Source organism: Megalobrama amblycephala, linkage group LG23 (genome assembly GCF_018812025.1).
Source record: "Megalobrama amblycephala isolate DHTTF-2021 linkage group LG23, ASM1881202v1, whole genome shotgun sequence".
NCBI lineage: Eukaryota > Metazoa > Chordata > Actinopteri > Cypriniformes > Xenocyprididae > Megalobrama > Megalobrama amblycephala.
In genome coordinates this window covers 18,140,234-18,162,336 of record NC_063066.1, presented here as the reverse complement: position 1 = coordinate 18,162,336, position 22,103 = coordinate 18,140,234, and positions in this window count along the sequence as shown.

Genomic DNA, 22,103 nt, shown 5'->3' with positions numbered 1-22,103 from the left:
TATTTATCTTGCAGAATGTCATCATTTACAATTCAATAATACATCATGGTCCGTTACACAGCCAAACTTCATTTATTAAAAACTCACTTTATAAAGCTTGAAGCATGCTATTCCACACAAATAATGAGCACCTTGTAACAAGAACTCAGACTCACATACTCAAATTTGAGAACAAATACATCTGGGGCAATGACTGTCAGAAGAAGCTTTGGTTTTCATTTTATTTTACCATCTTTTTTTCTCCTCTTTCTTTCTATATTCCTTCCCTCCTCTCTGACTCTGATCCATTACATTAATAGTCTTCTTTTTTCAATCTCGCTCATAATGCCTAATGAATGCACAAGTTGCTGCATGAACGAGACCAAGGCGGCACTGCAATTATCTATTGTCGGTCATTTATCTTTCTTCCATTCTCTCCTTCTCTCATTATAGGCCACACACCCACCATTTTTAGATAGATTTAGGGATAATTTAGTGGTCACAGTTTAATATGTTCATGCCCTTGTTTTCTAAGTCTGATCATCATCACTCAAGTTCACAAATGCACAAAGACCCAAAAATACATGCTTTTTTCAAAGGGGTGTAAGTTTGGGACCTCTTGTTAACTCTAACTACAAAGTAATAATCATTCTAATTCCACACCACAGCTATAATGATAACGAAAATATCGTTGAAATCACTTTTAGAAAGATTTTTCCAGCTCAGAACCCATAAAAAGGTTCACATGCAATCCAAATCCACCCGACTTTAAAGAGCTTGAGCATTTAAGGCGGGAAACAACATAACTGCAGCACATGATTATTGTAATAATAATACAATTCATTAAAAATAACATTCAAGTCAAGTCATCTTTTTTTATATAATGCTTTTTACAATGCAGATTGCTTCAAAACAGATTTACAGTGATCACAGGAACATAATTTTGGCTGTACAGCAGCTCTAGAAAACACCACTATGTCCAGCTTAAGTAAGTTCAGTATTGGTTCATTTCCGTTTTTAACAGTGATGTCATTGTCCAGCTCAGTTCACAAACAATGGTGTCAATGTAGGCAGATCGCTAATATTGTTCAATATTGTTCAATATTAAGTGTCCCCGACTAAGCAAGCCAGAGGCAACAGTGGCAATGGTAAAAAAAAAAAAAAAAAAAATATATATATATATATATATATATATATATATATATATATATATATATATATATATATATATATATATATATATATATATGTAGTTATCATTCTTGATGTAAACAGGCCTTAGAAGTGCATTTTCACTGTGTAATGAAAAAGATTTTTAAAAAATTATCTTTTAATTGGCTTTATATTTAGCAATTGTGGCTTGTAGTTTCATTTTTATAACATTTGTGACTATATTATATTATATCTAAACATTGCAACATTAGCAAAGATCCTGGCAAAGCGAACAAGCTATGAGCCGCAACATTCAGTGCACACAAGCAGACACACACACCACTTCTTTGTTCGAGGTGGTTTTATGGGATTGTTCCATCTGCCCTTCTCAATAAAATGGAATTGTGCAAGCAGGTCTCTGTGCTGTACTTCCCTTACTGTGTTGGCTGACCCATCCCACTTCTGCTGCTCTTCACCTGTTCGAGGCCACAAGTGCCAAAGGAATGAATTTTAGTTAATAGTGGTGGCATAGAGTACAGGTCAAGTTAATGAAGTCAGCAAAATCACAAAATGAAATGCAACTAATTGCGCCCACTCAAATTTCAAATTGTACTCAACAGGGATTTGAAGCTTGAGAGATACACCAACTAGAATATTTTTTTATTCATTATTATGTTATGTAATTGATCTTAGATATTTAGTTGATAATTTATAGTATTTTATTATTTTACTCCCACACATTTAAGCACTATTTATCTGTCGGTATCAATTGTACCGTTCTGCAGTGCCTTGTTTCCAGGTGTCAGGCCTCTGTGGTCAGAGGTCCCGGGGCATTAGCCCCATTGGCCTCAGTCATAATCCATCCTTGATGCTAGCTCAAATTTCAAGAAATTTAACGATGAAGAGGTTGCAGAGGTTGATTCCTGCTCTGTATCACTTATTTTCAGCTCTCTGGCTATTTTCACACAGTCAGTGTTTGGGATTGACTCACAGATGTGACCTTCGAATGTTCCAGTACAACACCTTGTCGGGGCAAATCAAATACTGTCTGCATGAAAGAGTTACTCAAGTCAAGCACCTTTTCGTAAGATATCTGTGAATAGTGTCTGTAACCATAGTGACAGTAATGAAAGTAAATATCAAAGATGTTGAGTTCCATAAAGTCCTGTTCACACAAAGAACGATATATTAGCTTCCACACCGGCAGATGATTATGTTCTGTTTATTATAAACGTGTGCAGTAATTACGCTATGTCATCAGCGGCTTTAAATAGTGTTGCTGTGATGACATATTTTTGTAGGTCAACCCGGAAGTTAAAGGGATAGTTCACCCAAAAATGAAAATTTGATGTTTATCTGCTTACCCCCAGGGCATCCATGATGTAGGTGACTTTGTTTCTTCAGTAGAACACAAATGATGATTTTTAACTCCAAAAGTTGCGGTCTGTCGGTCATATAATGCTTGTCAGTGGGAACTTCGTATATAAGAGCCAAAAAAACATGCACAGACAAATCCAAATTAAACCCTGCGGCCTGTGACGACACTTTCATGTCCTAAGACACGAAACGATTGGTTTGTGCAAGAAACCGAACAGTATTTATATCATTTTTTACCTCTAAAACACCACTATGTCCAACTGCCCTGCACATCCTGATCTCTCGCGCTTTGCTTCAATGAGTGCGAGACATCACTTCCATTGTCAGAGCGCGTTCAGACCTCACACACCGGATGTGGAGGGCAGTTGTACATAGTGGTGTTTTAGAGGTAAAAAATTATATAAATACTATTCGGTTTCTCGCACAAACCGATTGTTTTGTGTCTTAGGACTTCAAGGGTTTAATTTGGATTTGTCTGTGCATGTTTTTTTTACTCTTATAGACGAAGTTCCCACTGACACACATTATACGACTGACAGACCGCAACGGTTGGAGAAACAAAGTCACCTACCTCTTGGATGCCCAGGGGGTAAGCAGATAAACATTAAGTTTTCATTTTTGGGTGAACTATCCCTTTAATATCACCCATGGTTCCCTTGACAAAAACTGAGATTTTTCCATTGGCTTTTGGATTATTGCGGAAAAAGCTCTGTTACCAACAAAATGTATGATTTTGAAAGTGATTCTAATGATATCATTCCTCTGTTTCGTTAGTGTTGTGGTGTGAATTTCTCTATTCTCATAGAATTAGATCAATTATTACAATTTTATAGTCCTCGTCCTTGGTGTGAATGGACCTTAACATTGTAGTCAACCATAGTTTTACTACAAATAGAACCAAAAAATAAAAAAAAACATGGTTACTATAGTTAAACCATGGTAACCACAAATTTACCATGGTTTTGGTGTACTAACCATAGTTTAACCATGGTATTTGTATTAAAACTGTGGTTGTACAACGGTAATCAATCTGCCAAAAAAAAAAACATAGTTAATACACTTTTTGTTAATTTTCGTGAGGGCAAATTACACAACCTTAATAAGTACATCCATCAAAACTAATTCAACTGACAGCAGCTTTGAATGCTTGTATTTTTAATTAAAAAGTTTAGGATTTAGGCCATCTATATACTTATGCATATATATAATAATGAGGTACATTTAAAGCTTTTTGAAATTTGTACACAAGTTTCTGTGTACAATAATAATAACAGTATTTTATTTCAAGCTGACTGGCTTCTCCCTATGTTATGTGTGTAAGAGAGAGAGAGAGACTGTCCTTTGAAATCACATCATCACATTGCACTGACTGTCATCAGTAAGGTTACACCGCCGCTGCCCCGAGACACGGGTGAACAGACACCAGTGAAGCTGCACACAAACACACACACTCCTGCTAACAGGTTTTGTTTACCAGACTACAAAGCCTCAGAGCTCCAGACAGCAGCTCAGCCTGTCAAAACGGCGTCTGGAACAATGTAAATGTGTCAGTGGTCTCGAAGTAAATCAAAACACCTGAGGTTTGAATGTACTTTATCCATTTTTAGCTGAATGTTTCATTCCAAAGCTAATATTGCAGCACAATAAACCTGTTTGTGGCTTGAGTCAGAATTAACAGTTAAAACACTGAATTAATATCTGAACATTCATTATATTCATTTCAAACCAGGATGTTGTTGCATAAGTATTAGTCTACAGTATTAGCATCAATGTCACGTCAATGTCACGGTCATTAGCCTAGCGTACCTGTCTGAGCTTGAGCAATAAAACACCTGCCAGAAGTGATACTGAAGGCAAATAATCACTTTCCATAATGGCTTTGCTCATTTGGTCTGCAGAGGAGTCTTAATTAGACTTTTGTGAAGTTGAAAGGACTCATTCACAAAGGACCTTGCTGAAGGACGTGCTAACACGACGCTAACTACCTCACCGACGCCCGCAACGTCTCTGCTATATATCTGCTACCCCTCCATTTTATTTCAGGAGGTTTCTCATAATTACAAATCACATGTTCCACCCATTTTTCAGATGCTGTCGACAAGGGGGTGGGAACGTACGGAGATTGCAGCAGCTAGCATGTTAGCACCATTATTCATCTCTGAACATGGCTGTGAACAGAAGCAAGCTAATTGAGTCACAAATCAAAAGGACTAGGAGTGTACGGGCTCAGAAAGCATGAGAGAGTGAGCGAGTGAGGCCACTTCATCCATATGAGCCCGGGATCTGTGCCAAAGTGCCATCATTAGAGAAATGTTCCTCATCCTGTCACTTATGAGACTGAATACACTGCCAGACAGACGCATAACTGCTCTCCCTCACATGTAGGGTCGGCACATTTAGCCAGAGCAAATAGATATGTATAGATGCATAAAGAAGCACAAATATTATTGGAACTGACATGTTGGATGAATATTTCAGGAAAATGTCACATATATATATATATGAATCTTGTGGGAATGACTAGCTTTGAATCAGGAGTAATGCAGTTATGCAAGCAAAGCTTATTCATATGCAGCACTGATGATATAATTACCTACAGCTTGGTCCAAAAGTCCAATCTGAGCTCCAAAATCTAATTTAAAAGTGGAAATAAACAGAAAGTTTGAACAAAATTAAAGGGATGTGAAATAAAATAAATAAGAAAAATATGTACAATTCTGTGCCAGGTCACTAATCAAAGCAGCAGATTTTGAAACTGACCATGTAAACATGTTATGTTGTTTTCTTGTCTCAGTAAGAAATAAATGTAGAAATGAGCAAAATTATGTCCCTCCCCAGCACTATATAATATGTATAAAATGTAAAGGTGCCATCGAACGTTTTTTTACAAGATGTAATATAAGTCTAAAGTGTCCCCTGAATGTGTCTGTGAAGTTGCAGCTCAATGGTATTTATTTGGAAGTTTACATTTGATTCTGAATGAGTTTGATAGTGCTCCGTGGCTAATGGCTAACGCTACACTGTTGGAGAGATTTATAAAGAATGAAGTTGTGTTTATGCATTATACAGACTGTAAGTGTTTAGTAATGAAAATAGCGACGGCTCTTGTCTCCGTGAATACAGTAAGAAACTCCGTGAATACAGTAAGAAACTATGGTAACTTTAACCACATTTAACAGTACATTAGCAACATGCTAACGAAACATTTAGAAAGACAATTTACAAACATCACTAAAAATATCATGATATCATGGATCATGTAAGTTATTATTGCGCGTATTTGGCGTACACCCCAACTGTTACGTAACAGTCTGTGTTATGTTGAGAGACTCACTGTATGTCATTTCCATGTACTGAACTCTTGTTATTCAACTATGCCGAGGTAAATTCAATTTTCAATTTGATGGCACCTTTAAATTAGAAAAATGCAAAATAGAACCAATTTTAGAGCCCATTTTAAAGTGGTCTCAGACTTTTGGCTGTACTTTGTACGTAATTTGTATTTGTTTGTTTGTTTGTTTGTTTACAGGCCAGGATCCAGTTTAGCAGAAGTTCATTTATTACCCAATAAAGTAGCATCCAGAATATCATACAAAAAAAAACAGCAAATACAAGTAACAAAAGGATTTTTTTGTTTATATGCTTGGTGATATAGGGCTCGGGATACTAAAGGGAGAAATGCAATCTAGCTGAGTGCAGCCCTCAAATAAACAGGTTTTTACAGTTCAGACGGCTGCGCAGATACACAGGTGACTCAGGAAAGCAATTCCAAAGCACTGGAGCGATCGGGTCCGGAAAACACAGATACACTGAGTGGCTCCTACACACCCACGCTGCACAATACTGAGAACTGAAAATGGCGTAATTACTCAATGCTGGAGTGATTCAACATTATATCACTTGGCTGCCAAACTAAAGGTCATAAAAAGTTTCAATAAGGTGCAAAGTTGTTAATGTCAAAATATATAGACCTATACATCCACTATACATAGATTGAGCGTGTTTCTTTTATTAGATTTGCTATTGACAATGCAAGAAAAAAAAAAAAGAAAGAAGAAGAATTGAATAGAAGAAGAGGTTGAGGAACCCTATAAAATCCGCAGTGCGATTTGACTTTCAAATCAGGTGCCACTGTTTAGTAACTGACAAAAACACCTGGGAGAGCTTCATGCTAAAAACAAAAAATATAAGGCATAAAGTTGGATATTAATTCATCATTAACTCCTATAACAAGCTCATCTGTGGCAAATTCTGAATTTATGTTCCTCCCAGAGTATCAGAAACGCACTAATTGGTGCACTTTGTTGCAAACCAGTCATTTGCAAGTGTGCCAGTCTGCTGGGAGCATGTTGTGGCTGAATTCATATCAGCACTTTTTTACTAATGAGAGAAAATAATAGTCGATCTTGAATGAAAATAAATTGAAAATATGCAGATCATTTACTTTACTTACAAATGGCAATGGACAGACACATGCGACATGCATATGGGTGAATGGGTTCACACACAATGCATTTTTGTATTCCACTGTGCTGCATTCCAATTTTTTTCTGTGCTAGACTGTCAGGCTTTTTTACTTTTAAAAACGCATCTCTAGACCTTCCATTTTTTTCTGTTCCACTGCCCTTTGTTTTACATTTTTAACCGCAAAAATGTGTTTTGTGAATGGCCCCTTTATGAAACCTGAAGGCCCCTTATGAAGAGGCACAGAATGCAAACATGCATATGGGTGAATGGGTTCACACACAATGCAATTTTGCATTCCACTGTGCTATTTTCCATTGTTTTTCTACGTAAATGTGCTAAACTAATAGTCTGTTTGAACATTGCTCTCACGTCTTTCAGTGTGAACCCGGCCCTAACAGATAATGTCAGTCCAAATTCTAAACGTAAATAAGAAGTTGTACTTATTACCAAAATCCCTTTTTAAGGAAAGTCTGTTCACTTGACAGATATATTTGCAACGCCTCCAGGCAGCTATTTAGGGATTCCAAGACCAAGTCCTATCTATCTGAATGGGGGAATCCTGAAATCTCAAAAACGGCTTGGCGAACTCACAATTAAATAACATATTTCAAATCAGCAACGAAATCTGACATGAACTGTCCCATAAATGTGGTTTCGTATGCTCAAATAATGTTAAAAAGTGTATTTTTCAGGCTAGACGAGCCAATGCGCATGTGCAGTCCTAAGCCCGAGTATCCAGTTTATATGGGAACCGGAGCCTCTAAAGTGACGCAATGATTTTATCAATCAGCGATTGGCTCTTTTACTTAGAAGGCGGGATGTATTCTGCCATATTGCGTGTTGCAGTTTCTCCCATTCATAACTAATAGCAGTGAACTGTCTTTCTATATCTATAGTCTTTGCTTATTACACAGCTCTTTGCTTGATTCCGATTGGTCAAACATGAAGTAAAAATGACCACAGAGGACTTCGATATTTATATATTGTAGACGTGTTTGTCTTATTGCCTCGTTGAGTAATTTGTACATTGTAATGGATTGCTTTTTTCCTAACAGAAGCTTTAAAATATAAATTTCAAATGCAGCACACTTAAAATGCACACATCTCTGCATGATGTGTTTATGGTGTGATTGACTGATAATGTCTTGACTGCCATTTTCTCTATATGGGCTACTCTGCCCTTGAACTTTTTCTCCCTTCCCATGAGTATTTCGATCATGTACATCAATGCACAGACATTCACCAACACACACACACATGCCACATTCTAATCTTGAATACTAATGTCACCAAGAGAGTGATTATCCATCAGAGACACATGCATCAAGGAGCAAAGCATTGGACGTGATGGTCCGGGCTGGAATTAACCTCCTGACTAGTGTTGCCTCACACTCTCTAATCTCTCTTCTGAAGTACAATTATTTTGTGCTTCATAGATGAGGCAATGAATTATTGAGAGATCAAAGTACAACAGGGCTTTACTTTAATTCACGGGGCTCATTTCAGAGTGGAAATTGAGTGCCAGCCACATGTGTCTTCAACATTCATCATAAATGGTAATTATTTGCTTGATTGGTAAACTGTAGTTCTGCAGAAATATCAGACGGCTCGAAATGTCACAGTGATTCATAGCTGATGTTAATAGCAAGGTCAAGACCTGTTATGATTTGTTTTGGAGGCCTTTTTATAATTTGTTTTTACTTATGTTCAAATGGCATCAAACACCTATACATATCCACAGATTTTTGGTTTGAACTGTTCATTTAAAACCAGAACTTCATTACTTTAAAGTCATTGATGCTACAAATTAAGACCTTTTTCAACAACTATAGGCCTTTGTACAATTGGCTTTTGGTTTACACTGGAAAAACTGTAAGAATGCAATTAATTTAATAATTCATGTGGTGTGCTTTGGTGGATTTTTAGTTAGGGAGTTGGTAACATATTTAAAATGAAACCAGACAGACTGAATGAATAAACCATGAAGGGGGTCCATGACCTACACCATCATATAAAGGTTCTTCAGTAAATACATGTCCTCAATGATAGTTATATTGAATAGGTTTCCCACTGAGAACTCTTTTCATCTTTACAAAATTGCGAAAATCTCCAGAAAAAAATCTCAAGAGGGCAAATGACAATACATTCCATTAATGCCATTTGCCACATTAATTGAATCCGAGAACCACGAGTTACAGAACAGCCATGTAAATTGTAATTTGTAATTCAGCAAGCCACTGAAGCATGAAATACATTTCTCCCTTTCCTGTGAGAAGGCTATTCAAATTCAATTTAATATATTTTTATGAAGATCTTTTTTCTATGTGAATAACAAGAAAAGGTGCCTTGATGCACATGTGAAAGAGAACAAGAAGAGGAATCTTATAACTCTTATCACACCTTAATCAAATGGAAATACATTTATATAAAACAAATTATATATGTACAATCTTTTTATAATATTTTAAATAATATTGAAATAATGTATATACACTACTGTTCAAAAGTTTGGGGTCCCTAAGAAATTAAATTTATTCAGCAAGGATGCATTTATAATGTTATAAAATATTTATTTTTCAAACTGATGCTGTTTTTTCTGTTAAAGGGTTAGTTCACCCAAAAATGAAAATTCTGTCATCTTGTTGTTCCAAACCTGTAAGACTCTTATTCATCTTTAGAACTCAAATGAAGATATTTTTAATGAAATTTTTAATGAGATTTATGCATTTTTTCACATATATATGGTAAACTCAAGCATGCTTGGCATGAGAGAACCAATGAGGTTCGTTCTCTTGTGTTAAGCAGCATGTTTGAGCTTCCGCAAGAGTTTTGATCTCGCATGTCAAGCAGTTTCAGTTGAGCTTCTGTTTATGTTCGCTGATCAATGTTTATATGTGAATAAAAGCCTAAATTAAATCTGTTCATCATATAAAGTGATCATGTCTCTTCAGAAAATGTGGACTAAACAACTCAATTCATCTGGGTTTGACGCATCAAAGTGGTAGTTGTATCTTTTCACTCATCTTCATATGTGTTCTGAAAATGATCAACTAAAGTCTTATGGTTTTGGAACGAGTAAATGATGCCAATTTTAATTTTTTGGCTGAACTAACCCTTAAACTTTTTATTCATCAAAAAATACTGAAAATAATGTATCATGGCTGCCACAAAATATTAAGGAGCTCAACTGTTTTCAACACTGATAATAGTAATGTTTTTTTGAGCAGCAAATCAGCATATTAGAATTATTTCTGAAGGATCATGTGACACTGAAGACTGGAGTAATGATGCTGAAAATTCAGCTTTGGCAAAGTACATTTTAAAATACACTGCTCAAAAATTAAAGGAACACTTTTTAAGCAGAGAATAGCATCAAGTCAGTTAATCTCCTGGGATATTGAACTGGTCAGTTAAGTAGCAGAGGGGGTTGTTAATCAGTTTCAGTTGAATGAAATTAACAACAGGTGAACTAGATGGGCAACAATGAGATGACCCCAAAACAGGAATGGTTTTATAGGTGGAGGCCACTGACATTTGTTTCCCTACTCATCTTTTCTGACTGTTTTTCACTAGTTTTGCATTTGGCTAGGGTCAGTGTCACTACTGGTAGCATGAGGCGATACCTGGACCCTACAGAGGTTGCACAGGCAATCCAACTCACATCAATACGTGCCATTGCCAGAAGGTTTGCTGTGTCTCGCAGCACAGTCTCAAGAGCATGGAGGAGATTCCAGGAGACAGGCAGTTACTCTAGGAGAGCTGGACAGGGCCATAGAAGGTCCTTAACCCATCAGCAGGACCGGTATCTGCTCCTTTGTGCAAGGAGGAACAGGATGAGCACTGCCAGAGCCCTCCGGCAGGCCAGTGGTGTGACTGTCTCTGACCAAACAATCAGAAACAGACTTCATGAGGGTGGCCTGAGGGCCCTACATCCTCTAGTGGGCCCTGTGCTCACTGCCCGGCACCGTGGAGCTCGATTGGCATGTGCCATTAAACACCAGAATTGGCAGGTCCTCCACTGGCCCGGTTTGGTGGTGGGTCAGAGATGATCTGGGGAGGCATATCCATGGTGGGACGCACAGACCTCTACAGGCTAGACAATGGCACCCTGACTGCCATTAGGTATCGGGATGAAATCCACGGACTCATTGTCGGACCCTACACTGGTGCAGTGGGTCCTGGGTTACTCCTGGTGCACGACAACGCCTGGCCTCATGTGGCGAGAGTATGCAGGCAGTTCCTGGAGGATGAAGGAATTGGCCCCCCCACGCTCACCGGGCCTAAATCCAATAGAACACCTCTGGGACATTATGTTTCGGTCCATCTGACGCTGCCAGGTTGCACTGTCCAGGAGCTCAGTGATGCCCTGGTCCAGATCTGGGAGGAAATACCCCAGGACACCATCCGTCATCTCATTAGGAGCATGTCCCGACGTTGTCAGGCATGCATACATGCACATGGAGGCCATACAAACTACTGAGTACCATTTTGAGTTGCTGCAATGAAACTTAAGCAAAATGGACTAGCCCGCTGCATCATTTTTTCACTTTGATTTTCGGGGTGTCTTTGAATTCAGTCCTCTGTAGGTTGATACTTTTCATTTTCATCAAATGATGTGGCATCCTTTCGTTCCTAGCACATTACCCAGTCCATATCAGTATAGATATCCAGCATGATATTTTTCCCCATTGAGATCTGATGTGTTTTCAAAGTGTTCCTTTAATTTTTTTGAGCAGTGTATATTAAAATAGCAAAACTCAGAGATCGCAAGAGAATAACTTAACACAACCACATTAACATTAACAATACTGGACAAACAAGCTACAGAAAATCATAGCTTACAGTTTTTTTCAATTGCTAACATACGTTTGTCCATTCTGTAGTCACATTTTCAAAACTCTAAACACATTTAGCAGAACATCCGTCTGTTGTGGCCATACCATTAACACAATTCATGTTGTTTTCACACGAAATGCAATCAATTAACACATTTCTTAAATGCTTAAATTTTCTTTTCATATAAGCTTACCTCATACCAAAATCATGGATCTTTCTCATCTTATTTGCAAATGCTTAAACACAGCAAGTCAGAAATGAAGACCCAATGTTGCGATCTTTAAATATAGGATAAAACCTCTAATTCTACGAAAACAGCAGCTCAGAAGTATTGGGGAAAAAAAACATAAAACAAATACTGAAACAATTGATAAGCATTTTTAATTAGCAGATCACTGAAATATTGAAAAATAGCAGATTCCAGTCTCAGTTGGAAGCATAGTCAGGTGTTGAAGTTCTTTCCATTACATGGACATACACAGTAAAATAGGACTCTTTTACAGTTTTTTACGATTGCTTACACACTAAAATTAAACTTTTCCCACAATTAGCAAAACCTTACACTCAAGGAGCAAAACACAAAGCTAGATCTGCACAACTATAAGCACATTCTCAGCCTCACACTTTTTGCAAAACACTACACACATTGTTTTGCACAACACTAAACACACTTCTCTACATTAGACACAGAAATCTAACATAATGTCACTTCTTTTCCATTTCAAGACACTGCTTTCCAAAATACCACACCTATAAACCAATTGATCAAACACAGCCGTCAGGTGTGAAGACACTTGGGTGCTTAACTGTAAACTCAACAATCAGGTGCTATAGTACTATAAAAAGGCAAAATGTGAGTTTGAGTCTTCAACAAAATGAAAGGCAATGTGCAGTAAGAGGGAGAGGGAGAAACATAATTTTGAATCATTTTGAATGTCCCGGGCCAACGCGGTGGTAACATCCCAATGTATGTTGCAATCACACAGAATGAGGTCCTCCACCAGCATGCCAACTTAGGCTCTTACAACACGGCCCACATATTCACATTTTAGACAGACTGCACAAAATCGTCACAGCAGAAGACCAAATGGATGCAGAGCAGATGAGATACATTGTCATATGGGACAATGTAAATTTCCACCTATCTGCCCTGGTCAAAAAACTGGTTTCATTAGCATCCACAATTTTCACTCCAATACATCCCACCATACGGTCCCTTCCTTAAACCCATTGAGGAGTTTTTTGTTTGTTGTTTTTTTTGGCATGGAAGGTTTACAATCTCCAGCCCTGTGTCAGGATGTGCCTCATTCAAGCCATGGAGAAGGCCTGACCGAACTGATGCAGGATCTGTGCAAGGATGGATTCACCTTTCAAGAAGATTCTTCGCTCGCTGTCTTGCGTGAAAGGACATCGCCTGAGATGTGGATGAAGCGCTATGGTCAGATCCAGCTAGGCCAAGAGTTGATGCTTTGGTGTTTTGTCTTCACAAATATTTTTGTTCGTGTAATATATTATATTTAGAATATGTTCTAATTTTCAGTGCAAAATATAACCTTTGGAAAGGCATTGATGTATTGAATGGTTTTACAATGTGGTGAGAAATAAATATTTTCATCAATGTGCAGTACTGATCTTGTGTTTATATATATATATATATATATATATATATATATATATATATATATATATATATATATATATATATATATATATATATATATATATACTGTATATATTCATGTACTTTACTCTAACAATATCTCTGAAAAAATCAAACCCAGACTATATAATTAGAAAAGTATAAAAGTTACAAGAGTTTAAGATTGAGCACAGCAGTGTGTAAATGAATCAAACAGAATCAGAATGTATGAACCATGTGTGTTCCTTACGGTGTCAAAGTTGGGTTTTGTTAAATTAATGTAAAGTTTTGAATGAAGTGTTTCATTTTGCAAATGATCTGAAGTGTTGTGCTACTTTGGTGTAGGGTTGTGTTAATTGTGTGTAGTGTTTTGACAAACCGGGCCCTGTTTTCAAAATTGTGCTTAAGCAATCGTAAAAAACTGTAATCAGATTTGTTCAGTGTGGATGAAGAACAACACAGAGGAGCAGAGAGAAAATAATATCTGGGTAAGGGAGAAGAATAGATGAAGGAGGAAAGGAGAAATTGGATCAGGACAAGGGAGAAGAAGAGGTATGGGAGAGGAGGAAGAATCCTGGACTGTGCATCTCTGTTTTTTTCACTTACACGTGTAACCTATGAAAGCTTATTTCTGCCATGAATAGAAAATAAAAAAGGTAATTATGTCTTTTTATCTCACAACTCAATTCCTATAGTTTACATATCACAATTCGGAGGGGAAAAAGTCAGAATTGTGAAATGTATATTCACAATTGCAAAATAAAAAAAATAGAATTGTGAGATAAAAAGTCACAATTACCTTTTATACTCTTTTATTCTGTGGTGGAAAAAAAGCTTCAACAGTAACCAAAGGCCATGTATGTTGGATTTGTTGTGGATCAATGGCAGCAATTTCATGTTTTCATTTCAGTAAAAGCTTTGTGTAAAGCTTTTACTACAACGATTCCACTACCACTGTTCCATATGCAGAATATGTGGTCTGTGTAGTGCACTAGCTACCAAGGGGACACCATCCCAACCTCTATGAGGGCAACATCAACACCACACACCCAACCCCAGAAAGAGATTTCAACCAAGGGAGACACTGAAGTCCTGCATAGGGGACTCATCTGACCAGTAGCTGCCCTGAGCAATTCTGTTACTTTCTTCTTCTTTTTTTCTACTGCACATTCTATAAAATAATGACTCACTTCTGTTGCCAAGAATGCACACATTCAACACTCAACCAAAAATGTAGAATGGCTTGCATGCATTATACTATTACTGTAGTAAAAGGAAACTGAATTATAAAAACAATGGATTTCATATTTTCTCCAGTTAGAACCGAAACACGACAAGTAATGCAGTTTTCACAATGCCAGCAACTGTTAGTATTTTGCAAGTCATTGCGCTTTCATTGACTATATGTTCATGTTGAATAGAAAACTAGTGCTATGTTTTGACAGAACGACTCGATTTTGAATCAGGTTTGCTGTGTTTTGATAGAGTTAATATGTGTTGAAAAAGGTTTTTAGCGTTTTGAAATGTGGAGTTTGTGTTTATATAACAAAATATGGTTTTGGGCAGAAAATTAACTATTTGGCTAACTGTGTGATGTTTGTGTGTTGCTGTGTTAAGAGTTTAGAAAAAGTACTTTAAGTATTGCTAAACGCTTGTTAGCAATTGAAAAAAAACTGTAAATACATACAGGGATAATTAACATAATCAGGGACACATGCAAACTCAATCAAAAACCACGAAGACAATTTAGCAAAGGGAACACGTGCAAACATCAGGAACAGAACATAGTGAAAATTAAACCATAACTAAACAAGATAAACATTCAAAATATTGAAACAATTTAGCATAGCTTCAAAACTTAGTTTTATGTAAAACCAAAGTTTACATTAATCAAAAGATTATGGCTGGAAAGACACCTTTATCGCTGAACCGAATGCAAACATAGAGCGGATGTTTCAACATTAAAAGCTCTGGGCAGCTGCAGTGTCTTGGCACTCTCTACAGGATGAGTCGCCCAGCTAGCCTGACCTCAGACAGTCTGACATTTCTCCAGCACTGGACTTTCCAGCATGCCTGCAGCTGTCGAGATGCTCCAGTGTTTGGCAGGAGAAAAGAGGGATTTGAAGGTTCTGAAGCAGCCAGGCAGGAGCCCAGATCATAGAGCCAGTCCCACTGAGCCCCACGTGCACATGTGTGCACACATGCAGGTGTGATTCCTGGGACCATCTGGGTGGCCACGTTTCTGCCAGGAACACACTTCCTTACCTCCCACTTGTTAATGCTCTTAGTTCCCATAATACTCTGATTTGCTGGTATTTTGCAGCCTTGTTCGTGAAGCAAATCCCTCCTTTTGTTGGGGAATCCAGCACAGATGGCAGACGCCGTTTGCACTAGTTCGTATGAATCCGTGTCAAACATTTCCAATGTTTTTATATGTCTGACCCAATGAATGAGTCCAGAGTGAACGTCAGAGATCAGCAGGGTGTCACACAGCAGCAGGTGAAGGAGTGGAAGAGAATATGAAAAATAAAATAAAAAACCACACTAAACAAACGCAGGGGCCTTGTGGAAATATTTATACCTCAAGTCAGCACTGCTAAGCTGTTTACTGAACACACACACGGCCGAAAGTCAAGAGATGAAGCTCACCTGCTTTGTGTCTGTGTAGCCAACACATGTGCTGGTGTCCAGAGTGGAGAGTGACACATTTCAAAGTAAGTAATGTGTTAACTTGTTAAACTTACACCGTGATATCCAATTTAAAATGAATGCACATTGCTTTCTTATTTAATTAGTTTACTGATAAATACTATTGAAAGCATGCTCATGTTAGGAGAAAAATATATATATTTTTAATTTCATTTGAAAGATACTTTTATCCAAAGTGACTTATATTGGAACACATTATTCTTTTTATTTATGGTGCACATGCTTTATGGTAGTTGTTGTGGTATAGTATATGTGCCAGACTTATCAGTGACACACTTATGCTGGAGTAAAACACCTTATGCCATATTAAAAAGCACTTTGTCAGGGTATAGTCTATATGTCATTGCTTGCAAACTATGAGTATAAACACTTTACTTAACTGAAGTACTTACAGTGCAATTAGTTAGAATTAGTTTTATAATAAGTAATGCATGACTGTTTCATTTTTTTCAGTTGAGCTGTTTTCTTACGAGATAAAAAATAAAATAATAAATAAATGAATAATTTTTACAGCAACATATACATCACAAATATTTTGTTATATAATATAAAACTTTTTCCGTGTTTTTTTGGCTGGACAGTCAACATAATACAACATCTTGAACAAACTGACATTGTGTTTCTTGCTGCCTAATTGCTTTAATCATTCTATATTAAGACAAAACAGCATGTTGTAGTAAATGATTTGTAGATTTGATTTGATTTGTATTGATTGGTCCACAACGTACTGGAGTCAGTCCTACATATAGATATTCTCAAATTCTCTTTTGTAGGTTCTCAGTTGGTTTGAGGACTAGTTTTTCATTTTATATGGCAGCTATAATGTCCCTTGTCACAAGATGTAATATACGTCTCTAGTGTCCCCAGAATGTGTCTGTGAAGTTTCAGTTCAAAATACCCCACAGATCATTCATTATAGCTTGTCAAATTTGCCCCTAGAACATTGGATGTGAGAAAAAAACGCAGTTTTTGTGTGTGTCCCTTTCAATGCAAATCAGCTGCTGCTCCCGGCCCCCTTTCCAAAAAAGGGCAGAGCTTTAATACTCAACAACAACAAAATGTACAGTTTTTCAAGACAATCACACTGTTCTTTACAAACGTGTGGGTATACAGTATATAAGCAAGGTTTAAAAGAGATGACAGACATCTGGTTTCGAAGACAACAATAGCTTTAGCCGCATTTGTTGTGGAACTGCCTAACAGACACATTGACTGAAATGGCGATTTGCTTAAAAATCATAAAAAAATAAACAGTGTGACACTTACTTCTTCTAGAGGTGAAGCTTGTTGGTACAGATACATCCTTAAGTAACAACTTTTTGGCAAAGCCTGCCTTATATTGCCCCTCGTTCACAAAGCAGTCTGGAGTGAAATGATTTGCGCAGACATAAATTAATTTAGGTATTTTGGGGAGCATTACTTTTAAAAACAAAACTAACCCACTGCGTCCTCAGTCGCTCAGATGTTGGGAGAAAATGAAGACTCTTATGTTCACTCTTACATCCAACAACAGAACACTGGGATTGCTAAAGAGACATTGTTGTTGCTAAAGCTGCTAGAGCGTGGAGAAAATGTCAGACAGAGTACAACTCGCTGAGGGCGGAAGCTATGGTAATGCAGGACTGTCAGTCAGCGGCCGTGGGCGGAGCCTTAGCAGTGTGACGTCACACTGCTCAGAGCATCAAAATGCCATGACTGCTTTGGTTTAATGGGGGTTTTAAAAAAGGAGCGGGTGGATTTTCATCATTGTAGGGTGGTTGTGCTCACTACACATGTATATCTAAACACCATGTAAAAGTGAATTTTGCATAATAGGTGCCCTTTAAATCCAGCTGCTAACCAGTCATCTCTGTTGGAGGCTTAAAGGTTCATACACCCTGAAAATATAGACTAAAAAGAGCTTATTGGAAGTGTCTCCACTACTATATGCATTGCCAAAGACTCTCTTTCCATTCTCTCTGGCTATAAAGCTTATCATTCATCCAGGTTTTGCTCAAAAGCCATATAGTTTCTCTCTCCGTCTCTTTTTTTCTCTGAGATTAAGACTGGGCCAAATCAATGTTTTCAGGCCAATCCTTTAGATCCATTTCCTCATGAGAATCTTGAGTCTGTCAGACTCTTGCTCTTCATCTGCTTCTTATTACGTTTCCTTCTTCTGTCAGCCTCTTCTGATTCACAAGATATCTTGCCTTATCAGAGCCATAGAGAAGCAGGTAGTAAAACACATATTCCTGTGCTGAATGCTTATTTGAAGGATTGCACTCATAAGAACCACAGAACATTTTTCAAACATAGAATTGATGTCTTGGAAAGAAAGATGCAAAAGAAGGCTTCTGGATGTCTGCGTTACTAATGCTGTTTGAAATAAAACTTTATCCCTGCCATTCTCTGATTTCTCAGACAAAACAGAGACTAATAAGAGCAACTAGAAGCACAAGTGCCTGACTGATCAGTTCTGATGCTCTTGATATGAATTGTATCACTGTGTTTATTTTATTCCCATGTTAGTAGACCGTGCTTGCTCAACGTGATGCATTATCACTCCAATTATCACAAAATGTAAAACACATGAACAAAGACATCTAACAAATAAAATAACACTTAAACATCACTCTAGTTCCCCATTTAATTTCTCTAGGGGAGTACATAATTTTATTCAAGGCTATTTTACAAACACACACACATACACACACATATATATATATATATATATATATATACAAACCCGATTAAAAAGAGAAAAAGTTGGGACACTGTACAAACTGTGAATAAAACAGAATGCAATGATGTGGAAGTTTCAAATTTCAATATTTTATTCAGAATACAACATAGATGACATATCAAATGTTTAAACTGGGAAAATTTATCATTTTTTAAATTTCATGGCATCAACACATCTCAAAAAAGTTGGGACAACGCCATGTTTACCACTGTGTGGCATCCCCTCTTCTTTTTATAACAGTCTGCAAACGTCTGGGGACTGAGGAGACAAGTTGCTCAAGTTTAAGAATAGGAATGTTGTCCCATTCTTGTCTAATACAGGCTTCTAGTTGCTCAACTGTCTTAGGTCTTTTTTGTCACATCTTCCTCTTTATGATGCGCCAAAAGTTTTCTATGAGTGAAAGATCTGGACTTCAGGCTGGCCATTTCAGTACCCGGATCCTTCTTCTATGCAGCCATGATGTTGTAATTGATGCAGTATGTGGTCTGGCATTGTCATGTTGTCTTCCCTGAAAGAGACAACGTCTGGATGGGAGCATATGTTGTTCTAGAACTTGAATATACCTTTCAGCATTGATGGTGCCTTTCCAGATGTGTAAGCTGCTCATGCCACACGCACTCATGCAACCCCATACCATCAGAGATGCAGGCTTCTGAACTGAGCGCTGATAACAACTTGGGTTGTCCTTGTCCTCTTTAGTCCGGATGACATGACATCCCAGTTTTCCAAAAAGAACTTCAAATTTTGATTCGTCTTACCACAGAACAGTTTTCCACTTTGCCACAGTCCATTTTAAATGAGCCTTGGCCCAGAGAAAACGCCTGCACTTCTGGATCATGTTTAGATATGGCTTCTTTTTTGACCTATAGAGTTTTAGCCGGCAACGGCGAATGGCACTGTGGATTGTGTTCACCGACAATGTTTTCTGGAAGTATTCCTGAGCCCATGTTGTGATTTCCATTACAGTAGCATTCCTGTATGTGATGCAGTGCTGTCTAAGGGCCCGAAGATCATATAATTATAAATTATATATAATTTTATTTTATTAATTTTTGCAGAATGTTTTGAGCTGCTCTTTTCCATACACCGAAAGTGATTTTTACTGTCAAGTTCCAAAAATTACAATAGCTGCATAAAAGTAGTCTATTCAACTTCTGCACTATTACAAGTTTTCAGAAGGCAAGAAACAGATAATGTGGACTTATGGTATTTTTATTTATATGCTGTTGTCATTTCAAATTTGTTTCAAGTATATGGGGAGAGGCTATACTTACCTTCCTCAACTAGTCATTCTTCTGGAGATAACATGTTGCCATGTATAAAGTTAATAACTGTGTGAACACATTATGCAGTTACTTGAGCCGTAAAATTAACTTACTTTTATAAAGTGGCCATCAAATTGTTCGTTGTTTGTGAAATGAGCCGGATAAGTGTGATTTAAAGGGTTTTATCAGCTTGTCTTTGAAATAAATCTACAAGCTCAACTGTCAGCTGTGACGCATGGCGGCTGGGGCAAGAGCCACATTTATTTTGCCATTTGGTAGATCAGATCGATTGACTATTTGTCTCTTTGGTCAGACTCCAGAAGTCAAGAAAGAGCAGAATACTAATTAACAGAGGACAACAGAGGATTGAAAGAGCCACTTGGCCCACAGTGGAGCAATATCAATAGAGCTCAGAAAGCAGAAAACTCTTGCTGATCTCTGTTTAAACACAATTTTGTCTTTTGTAGAAAAAAAAAACAAAACATCAAAACAGAAAATTGCATTATTTTTTTTTTTTATTTACTTTTATGGCTTGGTTGCTGCATTATGGGCATTCTGGCAAGACTCTAAACCTGCCTGTAACGCTTTAATGTTCCTTGTCTCTGGTGGCTTCCTCTTTGTATTTACAGACATAACTTGTTATCTTTAAAAGGAAGACTTATGACCATCTAACCTGCAGTTCACAACCTCAGCATCTTGATAGGCGGATCTCGGTTGGATCTCCTCCATGATCAAGAGGTTGATTTAAGAGATAGAAGTGTAGTCATGAATAAGACATATGGTCAAACACAGAGGAGGCTGTATGCTAATGCCACCCTGGGCTGATGTACACAGAGATGAGGTTGCAGAGAATTAAGGAGTTTTGAGCTGTTCTGGGACCTGTGGGTGGGTTCGTAAAGTCTAATAATGAATAAAAGCTTCCTCACACTGACAGTTATTAAGTTTAATGGCTATCTTAGGACTCCTCCCAAGGCCATTGGATAGCTGAAGATAAATGAAATCTTTCTTTGTTGACAGTTAGGAGGATGTTCTGAAGTAGCAGTGGTACAGTAAGTATGTAAAATGAAATAAGATGAATTTGAAGTGATTAACCAGAAATACAAAACAACAACAACTATGTATTCTTTACAAAACACATATGGAATACAATCTATTATAAAGAATATTTGTGTTGTGGGGTATAATAGTATCATTAAAAAATAATAATAATAATTAAAAAAAAAAAGGCTATGACTGACAAATGTTAAAGGGTTAGTTCACCCAAAAATGAAAATTCTGTCATTAATTACTCACCCTCATGTCGTTCTACACCAGTAAGACCTTCGTTCATCTTCGTAACACATATTTTGATGAAATCTGATGGCTCAGTGAGGCCTGAATTGACAGCAAGACAATTAACACTTTCAGTGCCTGGAAAGCTTCTAAAGATATATTTAAAACAGTTCATGTGACTACAGTGGTTCAACCTTAATGTTATGAAGCGATGAGAATACTTTTTGTGCACCAAAAAACAAAATAGCAACTATATTATTCAACAATATCTAGTGATGGGCGAATTTTTTAAAACACTGCTTCATGAAGCTTAGAAGATTTTATGAATCTTTTGTTTAGAATCAGTGGTTCGGAGCGTGTATCAAACTGCCAAAGTCAATTGATTTCAGTAAACGAGGCTTCATTATGTCATAAGTGTTTCGAAATTTCAATGGTTCACCACTGGGGGGTGCTCCGAACCACTGATTCAAAACAAAAGATTCATAAAGCTCCGAAGCTTCATGAAGCAGTGTTTTGAAATCGCTCATCACTAGATATTGTTGAATAAAGTTATTTTGTTTTTTTTGGTGCACAAAAACTTTTTTCGTCACTTCATAATATTAAGGGTTTAACCACTGTAGTCACATGAACTGTTTTTAACAAATCTTTAGTAGCTTTCTGGGCATTGAAAGTTACGGAGCCATCG